Source organism: Triturus cristatus, chromosome 12 (assembly GCF_964204655.1).
Source record: "Triturus cristatus chromosome 12, aTriCri1.1, whole genome shotgun sequence".
In the NCBI taxonomy this organism is placed as follows: domain Eukaryota; kingdom Metazoa; phylum Chordata; class Amphibia; order Caudata; family Salamandridae; genus Triturus; species Triturus cristatus.
Window position 1 is genome coordinate 724,308,340 of NC_140595.1, and position 13,199 is coordinate 724,321,538.

The following is a 13,199-nucleotide window of genomic DNA, read 5'->3' on the forward strand; positions in this document are numbered from 1 at the left end:
ACCAATGGCCTAGAGTTCAGTTCTTGAGTGTGTGAGACCATTTGCTGACTGAGTGTGTACAACAAATGTTTTACACTGTACTCTGATACTGCCTTACTGCTCGGCAAGCTACCACTTTAGAGAGTAAGGTTATATCTAACTTTAGCCTCTGCCAAACCTCTGGGGACTGGGGACTCTGTGCACACTGTACCTATTTGGGAACAGTATATACAGAGCCACTTTCTCACAGTAGTGATAAAGTGATTAGAGTCCTACGGCCAACATAAAGATACAGCAAAACGTGAGGTGAAAAGCAAAAAGGTTGCTGGTAGGCCACCTTAAGGATGCCAGGTCTAACAAAAACTGAACTAAGGATAACATGAGTAAAACATCAGGTTTCTCTACTGCATTTGGTGAGACAAGTGGGCCTTCTTTTATCTTCCATTCAAGCAATCTTTGACAGACCCCTTTATTATAGAGCTTTTCAAGGATTAAAGATAAGGCACTTACAAAGGAGTCCCAAATACTCAGAGATGGTTGACTTCTGTAATATGGGTCGTAGACTAAAAGCAGCGCAAAAACAGAGTGCAACAGGGTCCAAAAAACTTGAGTGCCACAAGAGAGTTTGAATGCAAGCGTATCCTTTTACAGATCCAGAGATATACTCATGCAATTTTTGTTTTTAGGACAGAACGTGCATGATGAAAAAAACATTGTTTTTAAAAAGCGCATTGCAGAATATCAGTACTTTGATGTGGGAAAACTTCAAAACTTTCAAACAAAATATTTGTAGGCTGCCTACAGCAAGTTGTTGTGGCCGAGTGGTTAAGGCGATGGACTAGAAATCCATTGGGGTATCCCCGCGCAGGTTCGAATCCTGCCAACAACATGAATCTTTTTATTATCGGCTACAATTTCAGAAGTTAACCTTTAGTATTTCTTCCATTTCAGTTTTATAAATAGGTGGCTTATTTTTGTGTCACTATTGCCTCTCCACATATTTGTTATCGCTACCTCTTTCATGTCTTTGCTACACCTCATTCCTACTTTAGCACTGGTGTAAACGCTTCAAATTATTATACGGTTGCTCTCTCATTCATACCTGCGCATGCACTTGAAAGTTATTTTACCAATAAAAGACGCAAAGAGAGAAATAGAACAAAAGTGCTGGCTGGATTGGCAAACACACTTCATAAAACTGCATTTTCTTTTTTATTCTCCCCCGTGTTACATGCTTAACCTCCCCATGTGTAATTTCTCTTAACCTGCTGTCCCAGGAAGAGAATTTCATCTACAGGCTCTTTCTGTGTTTTTTTCCCTAGTCTGTCTTTCCCATTTCTTAGCTGTGTAACTGTTCCTTTACGCGCTCTATTTAAACGCCATCAATCTCATTTGAGCTCCTTGCTCCCGCTTCTGTTTTCTCCACCTCTCATACTGCCAGTTCTCTCTTTCTCTGTGGTTGGTGGCTACTTTCCTGAGCTTCCGAAGCCACGTGGTTCCTGCCTCTTGTTGTCAGACTTGAATTGGAAAAGGAACCATATTAACAAGCCTTTACCACTCACACACGGCGGAAGTTTATACTTTAATTCAGTGAGCTAAGAAAAGCGTGTTGTGGGTCCCCTACGAGCCATGGTGCTTGCTTCATCATGATTTGGCACCAGTCATTAGCCGCAGCTCTGCTAATGAGCCACTGAGGTCAGTTTCAATATTTACTCAAAAACATAACCATGCAGCCCACCCCTCAACTGTGTATTTATCTTGCTTTTCTGCTGTTCGTGTGATTAGCTGGGAGGAGCTCACGGCGACATCCTCCCTATAAAAGTGTAGATGGATCACTCTCTAACTCTTTCTTGCTTCACATACAAATGGCTTGAAAGGTGCAGGGAAGATGCAGGTCTAATAGACAGAATAGAAGGTCTGTGCCAGGTGGGTTTCTCTGCATTGGTGTCCCATCACAGGTCCGCAAGTGTAATGTGTGATCTTTGACTCCTGGCATTTCACAAGCAGGCGGCCAGGAAACGGTTTCAGCCTATCAACCACTGAGGAGACGCAGCCTCTGAATGAGGAATGAGGAAGCAATGAATACATCCAGCCTATCACAGGAACAGCCCTGAGTGTTCCGAATTATAAATTCTCCATGTCACTGTATGTCGTTGAGCCCAAGTAGCTCGCCGTGATCGTATAGTGGTTAGTACTCTGCGTTGTGGCCGCAGCAACCTCGGTTCGAATCCGAGTCACGGCATTGTGGTTGGCAATGTCACGGCAGTTGGGTGTTAATTTTACAGAATTAGCAAATGTACCAGTGGTTTTTGTAAAATGTCTATTAAAAACAGATCCTTTCAAATATTTAAACCATCTAACAACAAATGATTTAAACTCGCATGATTATAAGCTGTAGCTATAATGTATTTACTTACATAAATTATCGTTCTTGAACCTATTGGGGGTGGAGGGGGAGCGGAGCTCACCCCCCAGGTGCAGTTGAGTGACCTGTGTTGTGGCTCTCTAGAGGGAAGGCACAAATTTTGCTGTCACCCAGCCCAATCCAGACGTGTATTGGGGCCAGGTTTCAGGCAAATAGAGCAGTAAGTGCAGAGAAATGTTCACTCTCTAAAAGTGGCATTTCTAAAATAGTAAAGTTAAATCCAACCTCACCAGTAAGTAGGATTTTCAATAAATAAATAAAGCTACTCCTCTCCGATATGGAATTACCAAATTAAAAGTATAGGGGAATACACAGAGCTAACCTATGAGAGGGGTAGACCTCACAGTAGTGAAAAATGAAATAGACTGTTTGGTACTTACAGGACACGCGAACCACCAAAGTACATATCTTATTTTTTACTTACATAGCATCATGCACCTAGGACTACCTAGGGCCTATCTTAGGTGTAAATTATATGTAATAAAAGGGGAGTTTAAGGCTTGGCAAGTAGGCTGGGACTCCCCTGGGAGACCCCTGAGTCTATGCCCAGAACCATAACTCTGCCAGTCGAGTACTTACCTAAAAGCCGATAACTCACTTTTCTTCCATAGGCTAACATTGAGTGGTTTCACTTGGAAATTCTTCTAAGTGGTGTGGAGTTTTGGAACTTTAAAATATTCATCTAAAATCAGCCGAACAACGAATTCTGATTTACTCACCTGTTATCAGGAGAGACCTCAGTGCTGCATCTTGGAGCTCGGTACTGACCCTGAAAAGTAAATTTAACCGTACTTACCAGTAACTCGAATTTCCTTCCATGGGATATCATTGCCTGCTTTTTGCTGAAAATTTTCAAAGTGTCGATTTTTGAAACTTACAAATATTCTTTAAAAATCGTACCAACTGTGAAAACGTAATTGATTACCTGTTTTAGATAGATGTCCCAGTACTGAGCCTAGGAGCCCAGCACTGGATTACAAAAGTAACGAGAACGTACTTTACCCGTAACTTGAATTTTCTTCCATAGGAAACCATTGACTGTTTTTCTGTGAAATTTCTTCTAAGTGTCGATTTTGCAAACATGTAAATATTCCTTAAAAATCGCCTGTATAACTTAAACGCAGTTTCTCAACTGCTTACAGGTGGTACAGTAGTGCTGGATCTAGGATCCAACACTGACCTAGAAAACGTAACCATAACCCCACTTACCTGCTAAGTGAATTTCCTTCCATAGGATAACATTGGTAATTTGATCAGCAAAAGTTTCGAAGTGTCAACTTTTAAAATAGCAAAATATTGCTTAAAAATCACAACAGTAACTAAAACGAATTTACTCACTTGTTTCCAAGAACTGTCCCAGGACTGAATCTAGGATCCAGTCCTGGATTTAGAAAAGTAATCCTGAAAGTAATTAATTGCATATAACTTAAAATTCCCATTGAGCTCAATGTATTATTGTGATTCAAATTGTGTTGCCTATTGCAATAAACTGTAACTATGACCTGCAAAAGTCAATTGCCTATTGCAAAGTATTTAACTAAAGCATCTCATTCTGAGAAAGTATATTTTGATACCTATTGTTGGTTCTAAAATAAAACAACAATATCTTTTGTATGCAAACCAATGGCCTAGAGTTCAGTTCTTGAGTGTGTGAGACCATTTGCTGACTGAGTGTGTACAACAAATGTTTTACACTGTACTCTGATACTGCCTTACTGCTCGGCAAGCTACCACTTTAGAGAGTAAGGTTATATCTAACTTTAGCCTCTGCCAAACCTCTGGGGACTGGGGACTCTGTGCACACTGTACCTATTTGGGAACAGTATATACAGAGCCACTTTCTCACAGTAGTGATAAAGTGATTAGAGTCCTAAGGCCAACATAAAGATACAGCAAAACGTGAGGTGAAAAGCAAAAAGGTTGCTGGTAGGCCACCTTAAGGATGCCAGGTCTAACAAAAACTGAACTAAGGATAACATGAGTAAAACATCAGGTTTCTCTACTGCATTTGGTGAGACAAGTGGGCCTTCTTTTATCTTCCATTCAAGCAATCTTTGACAGACCCCTTTATTATAGAGCTTTTCAAGGATTAAAGATAAGGCACTTACAAAGGAGTCCCAAATACTCAGAGATGGTTGACTTCTGTAATATGGGTCGTAGACTAAAAGCAGCGCAAAAACAGAGTGCAACAGGGTCCAAAAAACTTGAGTGCCACAAGAGAGTTTGAATGCAAGCGTATCCTTTTACAGATCCAGAGATATACTCATGCAATTTTTGTTTTTAGGACAGAACGTGCATGATGAAAAACAACATTGTTTTTAAAAAGCGCATTGCAGAATATCAGTACTTTGATGTGGGAAAACTTCAAAACTTTCAAACAAAATATTTGTAGGCAGCCTACAGCAAGTTGTTGTGGCCGAGTGGTTAAGGCGATGGACTAGAAATCCATTGGGGTATCCCCGCGCAGGTTCGAATCCTGCCAACAACGAGAATCTTTTTATTATCGGCTACAATTTCAGAAGTTAACCTTTAGTATTTCTTCCATTTCAGTTTTATAAATAGGTGGCTTATTTTTGTGTCACTATTGCCTCTCCACATATTTGTTATCGCTACCTCTTTCATGTCTTTGCTACACCTCATTCCTACTTTAGCACTGGTGTAAACGCTTCAAATTATTATACGGTTGCTCTCTCATTCATACCTGCGCATGCACTTGAAAGTTACTTTACCAATAAAAGACGCAAAGAGAGAAATAGAACAAAAGTGCTGGCTGGATTGGCAAACACACTTCATAAAACTGCATTTTCTTTTTTATTCTCCCCCGTGTTACATGCTTAACCTCCCCATGTGTAATTTCTCTTAACCTGCTGTCCCAGGAAGAGAATTTCATCTACAGGCTCTTTCTGTGTTTTTTTCCCTAGTCTGTCTTTCCCATTTCTTAGCTGTGTAACTGTTCCTTTACGCGCTCTATTTAAACGCCATCAATCTCATTTGAGCTCCTTGCTCCCGCTTCTGTTTTCTCCACCTCTCATACTGCCAGTTCTCTCTTTCTCTGTGGTTGGTGGCTACTTTCCTGAGCTTCCGAAGCCACGTGGTTCCTGCCTCTTGTTGTCAGACTTGAATTGGAAAAGGAACCATATTAACAAGCCTTTACCACTCACACACGGCGGAAGTTTATACTTTAATTCAGTGAGCTAAGAAAAGCGTGTTGTGGGTCCCCTACGAGCCATGGTGCTTGCTTCATCATGATTTGGCACCAGTCATTAGCCGCAGCTCTGCTAATGAGCCACTGAGGTCAGTTTCAATATTTACTCAAAAACATAACCATGCAGCCCACCCCTCAACTGTGTATTTATCTTGCTTTTCTGCTGTTCGTGTGATTAGCTGGGAGGAGCTCACGGCGACATCCTCCCTATAAAAGTGTAGATGGATCACTCTCTAACTCTTTCTTGCTTCACATACAAATGGCTTGAAAGGTGCAGGGAAGATGCAGGTCTAATAGACAGAATAGAAGGCCTGTGCCAGGTGGGTTTCTCTGCATTGGTGTCCCATCACAGGTCCGCAAGTGTAATGTGTGATCTTTGACTCCTGGCATTTCACAAGCAGGCGGCCAGGAAACGGTTTCAGCCTATCAACCACTGAGGAGACGCAGCCTCTGAATGAGGAATGAGGAAGCAATGAATACATCCAGCCTATCACAGGAACAGCCCTGAGTGTTCCGAATTATAAATTCTCCATGTCATTGTATGTCGTTGAGCCCAAGTAGCTCGCCGTGATCGTATAGTGGTTAGTACTCTGCGTTGTGGCCGCAGCAACCTCGGTTCGAATCCGAGTCACGGCATTGTGGTTGGCAATGTCACGGCAGTTGGGTGTTAATTTTACAGAATTAGCAAATGTACCAGTGGTTTTTGTAAAATGTCTATTAAAAACAGATCCTTTCAAATATTTAAACCATCTAACAACAAATGATTTAAACTTGCATGATTATAAGCTGTAGCTATAATGTATTTACTTACATAAATTATCGTTCTTGAACCTATTGGGGGTGGAGGGGGAGCGGAGCTCACCCCCCAGGTGCAGTTGAGTGACCTGTGTTGTGGCTCTCTAGAGGGAAGGCACAAATTTTGCTGTCACCCAGCCCAATCCAGACGTGTATTGGGGCCAGGTTTCAGGCAAATAGAGCAGTAAGTGCAGAGACATGTTCACTCTCTAAAAGTGGCATTTCTAAAATAGTAAAGTTAAATCCAACCTCACCAGTAAGTAGGATTTTCAATAAATAAATAAAGCTACTCCTCTCCGATATGGAATTACCAAATAAAAAGTATAGGGGAATACACAGAGCTAACCTATGAGAGGGGTAGACCTCACAGTAGTGAAAAATGAAATAGACTGTTTGGTACTTACAGGACACGCGAACCACCAAAGTACATATCTTATTTTTTACTTACATAGCATCATGCACCTAGGACTACCTAGGGCCTACCTTAGGTGTAAATTATATGTAATAAAAGGGGAGTTTAAGGCTTGGCAAGTAGGCTGGGACTCCCCTGGGAGACCCCTGAGTCTATGCCCAGAACCATAACTCTGCCAGTCGAGTACTTACCTAAAAGCCGATAACTCACTTTTCTTCCATAGGCTAACATTGAGTGGTTTCACTTGGAAATTCTTCTAAGTGGTGTGGAGTTTTGGAACTTTAAAATATTCATCTAAAATCAGCCGAACAACGAATTCTGATTTACTCACCTGTTATCAGGAGAGACCTCAGTGCTGCATCTTGGAGCTCAGTACTGACCCTGAAAAGTAATTTTAACCGTACTTACCAGTAACTCGAATTTCCTTCCATGGGATATCATTGCCTGCTTTTTGCTGAAAATTTTCTAAGTGTCGATTTTTGAAACTTACAAATATTCTTTAAAAATCGTACCAACTGTGAAAACGTAATTGTTTACCTGTTTTAGATAGATGTCCCAGTACTGAGCCTAGGAGCCCAGCACTGGATTACAAAAGTAACGAGAACGTACTTTACCCGTAACTTGAATTTTCTTCCATAGGAAACCATTGACTGTTTTTCTGTGAAATTTCTTCTAAGTGTCGATTTTGCAAACATGTAAATATTCCTTAAAAATCACCTGTATAACTTAAACGCAGTTTCTCAACTGCTTACAGGTGGTACAGTAGTGCTGGATCTAGGATCCAACACTGACCTAGAAAACGTAACCATAACCCCACTTACCTGCTAAGTGAATTTCCTTCCATAGGATAACATTGGTAATTTGATCAGCAAAAGTTTCGAAGTGTCAACTTTTAAAATAGCAAAATATTGCTTAAAAATCACAACAGTAACTAAAACGAATTTACTCACTTGTTTCCAAGAACTGTCCCAGGACTGAATCTAGGATCCAGTCCTGGATTTAGAAAAGTAATCCTGAAAGTAATTAATTGCATATAACTTAAAATTCCCATTGAGCTCAATGTATTATTGTGATTCAAATTGTGTTGCCTATTGCAATAAACTGTAACTATGACCTGCAAAAGTCAATTGCCTATTGCAAAGTATTTAACTAAAGCATCTCATTCTGAGAAAGTATATTTTGATACCTATTGTTGGTTCTAAAATAAAACAACAATATATTTTGTATGCAAACCAATGGCCTAGAGTTCAGTTCTTGAGTGTGTGAGACCATTTGCTGACTGAGTGTGTACAACAAATGTTTTACACTGTACTCTGATACTGCCTTACTGCTCGGCAAGCTACCACTTTAGAGAGTAAGGTTATATCTAACTTTAGCCTCTGCCAAACCTCTGGGGACTGGGGACTCTGTGCACACTGTACCTATTTGGGAACAGTATATACAGAGCCACTTTCTCACAGTAGTGATAAAGTGATTAGAGTCCTAAGGCCAACATAAAGATACAGCAAAACGTGAGGTGAAAAGCAAAAAGGTTGCTGGTAGGCCACCTTAAGGATGCCAGGTCTAACAAAAACTGAACTAAGGATAACATGAGTAAAACATCAGGTTTCTCTACTGCATTTGGTGAGACAAGTGGGCCTTCTTTTATCTTCCATTCAAGCAATCTTTGACAGACCCCTTTATTATAGAGCTTTTCAAGGATTAAAGATAAGGCACTTACAAAGGAGTCCCAAATACTCAGAGATGGTTGACTTCTGTAATATGGGTCGTAGACTAAAAGCAGCGCAAAAACAGAGTGCAACAGGGTCCAAAAAACTTGAGTGCCACAAGAGAGTTTGAATGCAAGCGTATCCTTTTACAGATCCAGAGATATACTCATGCAATTTTTGTTTTTAGGACAGAACGTGCATGATGAAAAACAACATTGTTTTTAAAAAGCGCATTGCAGAATATCAGTACTTTGATGTGGGAAAACTTCAAAACTTTCAAACAAAATATTTGTAGGCAGCCTACAGCAAGTTGTTGTGGCCGAGTGGTTAAGGCGATGGACTAGAAATCCATTGGGGTATCCCCGCGCAGGTTCGAATCCTGCCAACAACGAGAATCTTTTTATTATCGGCTACAATTTCAGAAGTTAACCTTTAGTATTTCTTCCATTTCAGTTTTATAAATAGGTGGCTTATTTTTGTGTCACTATTGCCTCTCCACATATTTGTTATCGCTACCTCTTTCATGTCTTTGCTACACCTCATTCCTACTTTAGCACTGGTGTAAACGCTTCAAATTATTATACGGTTGCTCTCTCATTCATACCTGCGCATGCACTTGAAAGTTACTTTACCAATAAAAGACGCAAAGAGAGAAATAGAACAAAAGTGCTGGCTGGATTGGCAAACACACTTCATAAAACTGCATTTTCTTTTTTATTCTCCCCCGTGTTACATGCTTAACCTCCCCATGTGTAATTTCTCTTAACCTGCTGTCCCAGGAAGAGAATTTCATCTACAGGCTCTTTCTGTGTTTTTTTCCCTAGTCTGTCTTTCCCATTTCTTAGCTGTGTAACTGTTCCTTTACGCGCTCTATTTAAACGCCATCAATCTCATTTGAGCTCCTTGCTCCCGCTTCTGTTTTCTCCACCTCTCATACTGCCAGTTCTCTCTTTCTCTGTGGTTGGTGGCTACTTTCCTGAGCTTCCGAAGCCACGTGGTTCCTGCCTCTTGTTGTCAGACTTGAATTGGAAAAGGAACCATATTAACAAGCCTTTACCACTCACACACGGCGGAAGTTTATACTTTAATTCAGTGAGCTAAGAAAAGCGTGTTGTGGGTCCCCTACGAGCCATGGTGCTTGCTTCATCATGATTTGGCACCAGTCATTAGCCGCAGCTCTGCTAATGAGCCACTGAGGTCAGTTTCAATATTTACTCAAAAACATAACCATGCAGCCCACCCCTCAACTGTGTATTTATCTTGCTTTTCTGCTGTTCGTGTGATTAGCTGGGAGGAGCTCACGGCGACATCCTCCCTATAAAAGTGTAGATGGATCACTCTCTAACTCTTTCTTGCTTCACATACAAATGGCTTGAAAGGTGCAGGGAAGATGCAGGTCTAATAGACAGAATAGAAGGCCTGTGCCAGGTGGGTTTCTCTGCATTGGTGTCCCATCACAGGTCCGCAAGTGTAATGTGTGATCTTTGACTCCTGGCATTTCACAAGCAGGCGGCCAGGAAACGGTTTCAGCCTATCAACCACTGAGGAGACGCAGCCTCTGAATGAGGAATGAGGAAGCAATGAATACATCCAGCCTATCACAGGAACAGCCCTGAGTGTTCCGAATTATAAATTCTCCATGTCATTGTATGTCGTTGAGCCCAAGTAGCTCGCCGTGATCGTATAGTGGTTAGTACTCTGCGTTGTGGCCGCAGCAACCTCGGTTCGAATCCGAGTCACGGCATTGTGGTTGGCAATGTCACGGCAGTTGGGTGTTAATTTTACAGAATTAGCAAATGTACCAGTGGTTTTTGTAAAATGTCTATTAAAAACAGATCCTTTCAAATATTTAAACCATCTAACAACAAATGATTAAAACTTGCATGATTATAAGCTGTAGCTATAATGTATTTACTTACATAAATTATCGTTCTTGAACCTATTGGGGGTGGAGGGGGAGCGGAGCTCACCCCCCAGGTGCAGTTGAGTGACCTGTGTTGTGGCTCTCTAGAGGGAAGGCACAAATTTTGCTGTCACCCAGCCCAATCCAGACGTGTATTGGGGCCAGGTTTCAGGCAAATAGAGCAGTAAGTGCAGAGACATGTTCACTCTCTAAAAGTGGCATTTCTAAAATAGTAAAGTTAAATCCAACCTCACCAGTAAGTAGGATTTTCAATAAATAAATAAAGCTACTCCTCTCCGATATGGAATTACCAAATAAAAAGTATAGGGGAATACACAGAGCTAACCTATGAGAGGGGTAGACCTCACAGTAGTGAAAAATGAAATAGACTGTTTGGTACTTACAGGACACGCGAACCACCAAAGTACATATCTTATTTTTTACTTACATAGCATCATGCACCTAGGACTACCTAGGGCCTACCTTAGGTGTAAATTATATGTAATAAAAGGGGAGTTTAAGGCTTGGCAAGTAGGCTGGGACTCCCCTGGGAGACCCCTGAGTCTATGCCCAGAACCATAACTCTGCCAGTCGAGTACTTACCTAAAAGCCGATAACTCACTTTTCTTCCATAGGCTAACATTGAGTGGTTTCACTTGGAAATTCTTCTAAGTGGTGTGGAGTTTTGGAACTTTAAAATATTCATCTAAAATCAGCCGAACAACGAATTCTGATTTACTCACCTGTTATCAGGAGAGACCTCAGTGCTGCATCTTGGAGCTCAGTACTGACCCTGAAAAGTAATTTTAACCGTACTTACCAGTAACTCGAATTTCCTTCCATGGGATATCATTGCCTGCTTTTTGCTGAAAATTTTCTAAGTGTCGATTTTTGAAACTTACAAATATTCTTTAAAAATCGTACCAACTGTGAAAACGTAATTGTTTACCTGTTTTAGATAGATGTCCCAGTACTGAGCCTAGGAGCCCAGCACTGGATTACAAAAGTAACGAGAACGTACTTTACCCGTAACTTGAATTTTCTTCCATAGGAAACCATTGACTGTTTTTCTGTGAAATTTCTTCTAAGTGTCGATTTTGCAAACATGTAAATATTCCTTAAAAATCGCCTGTATAACTTAAACGCAGTTTCTCAACTGCTTACAGGTGGTACAGTAGTGCTGGATCTAGGATCCAACACTGACCTAGAAAACGTAACCATAACCCCACTTACCTGCTAAGTGAATTTCCTTCCATAGGATAACATTGGTAATTTGATCAGCAAAAGTTTCGAAGTGTCAACTTTTAAAATAGCAAAATATTGCTTAAAAATCACAACAGTAACTAAAACGAATTTACTCACTTGTTTCCAAGAACTGTCCCAGGACTGAATCTAGGATCCAGTCCTGGATTTAGAAAAGTAATCCTGAAAGTAATTAATTGCATATAACTTAAAATTCCCATTGAGCTCAATGTATTATTGTGATTCAAATTGTGTTGCCTATTGCAATAAACTGTAACTATGACCTGCAAAAGTCAATTGCCTATTGCAAAGTATTTAACTAAAGCATCTCATTCTGAGAAAGTATATTTTGATACCTATTGTTGGTTCTAAAATAAAACAACAATATATTTTGTATGCAAACCAATGGCCTAGAGTTCAGTTCTTGAGTGTGTGAGACCATTTGCTGACTGAGTGTGTACAACAAATGTTTTACACTGTACTCTGATACTGCCTTACTGCTCGGCAAGCTACCACTTTAGAGAGTAAGGTTATATCTAACTTTAGCCTCTGCCAAACCTCTGGGGACTGGGGACTCTGTGCACACTGTACCTATTTGGGAACAGTATATACAGAGCCACTTTCTCACAGTAGTGATAAAGTGATTAGAGTCCTAAGGCCAACATAAAGATACAGCAAAACGTGAGGTGAAAAGCAAAAAGGTTGCTGGTAGGCCACCTTAAGGATGCCAGGTCTAACAAAAACTGAACTAAGGATAACATGAGTAAAACATCAGGTTTCTCTACTGCATTTGGTGAGACAAGTGGGCCTTCTTTTATCTTCCATTCAAGCAATCTTTGACAGACCCCTTTATTATAGAGCTTTTCAAGGATTAAAGATAAGGCACTTACAAAGGAGTCCCAAATACTCAGAGATGGTTGACTTCTGTAATATGGGTCGTAGACTAAAAGCAGCGCAAAAACAGAGTGCAACAGGGTCCAAAAAACTTGAGTGCCACAAGAGAGTTTGAATGCAAGCGTATCCTTTTACAGATCCAGAGATATACTCATGCAATTTTTGTTTTTAGGACAGAACGTGCATGATGAAAAAAACATTGTTTTTAAAAAGCGCATTGCAGAATATCAGTACTTTGATGTGGGAAAACTTCAAAACTTTCAAACAAAATATTTGTAGGCAGCCTACAGCAAGTTGTTGTGGCCGAGTGGTTAAGGCGATGGACTAGAAATCCATTGGGGTATCCCCGCGCAGGTTCGAATCCTGCCAACAACGAGAATCTTTTTATTATCGGCTACAATTTCAGAAGTTAACCTTTAGTATTTCTTCCATTTCAGTTTTATAAATAGGTGGCTTATTTTTGTGTCACTATTGCCTCTCCACATATTTGTTATCGCTACCTCTTTCATGTCTTTGCTACACCTCATTCCTACTTTAGCACTGGTGTAAACGCTTCAAATTATTATACGGTTGCTCTCTCATTCATACCTGCGCATGCACTTGAAAGTTACTTTACCAATAAAAGACGCAAAGAG

The 13,199-nt window shown here is 40.5% G+C and overlaps 7 non-coding genes across 7 annotated transcripts; all 7 read left to right on the top strand.

The window, feature by feature from the left end:
- The first annotated feature begins 786 nt into the window (after nt 1-786).
- On the top strand, nt 787-868 carry TRNAS-AGA (transfer RNA serine (anticodon AGA)). Its single transcript has one exon. It is a non-coding gene; the product is annotated as a tRNA-Ser (tRNA).
- Nucleotides 869-2,149: 1,281 nt separating this feature from the next.
- On the top strand, nt 2,150-2,221 carry TRNAH-GUG (transfer RNA histidin (anticodon GUG)). The gene has a single exon. It is a non-coding gene; the product is annotated as a tRNA-His (tRNA).
- Nucleotides 2,222-4,810: 2,589 nt separating this feature from the next.
- On the top strand, nt 4,811-4,892 carry TRNAS-AGA (transfer RNA serine (anticodon AGA)). The gene has a single exon. It is a non-coding gene; the product is annotated as a tRNA-Ser (tRNA).
- A 1,281-nt stretch (nt 4,893-6,173) lies between these two features.
- TRNAH-GUG (transfer RNA histidin (anticodon GUG)) lies at nt 6,174-6,245 on the top strand. The gene has a single exon. It is a non-coding gene; the product is annotated as a tRNA-His (tRNA).
- Nucleotides 6,246-8,834: 2,589 nt separating this feature from the next.
- On the top strand, nt 8,835-8,916 carry TRNAS-AGA (transfer RNA serine (anticodon AGA)). Its single transcript has one exon. It is a non-coding gene; the product is annotated as a tRNA-Ser (tRNA).
- A 1,281-nt stretch (nt 8,917-10,197) lies between these two features.
- TRNAH-GUG (transfer RNA histidin (anticodon GUG)) lies at nt 10,198-10,269 on the top strand. Its single transcript has one exon. It is a non-coding gene; the product is annotated as a tRNA-His (tRNA).
- A 2,588-nt stretch (nt 10,270-12,857) lies between these two features.
- Nucleotides 12,858-12,939, top strand: TRNAS-AGA (transfer RNA serine (anticodon AGA)). The gene has a single exon. It is a non-coding gene; the product is annotated as a tRNA-Ser (tRNA).
- The last annotated feature ends 260 nt before the right edge of the window (nt 12,940-13,199 follow it).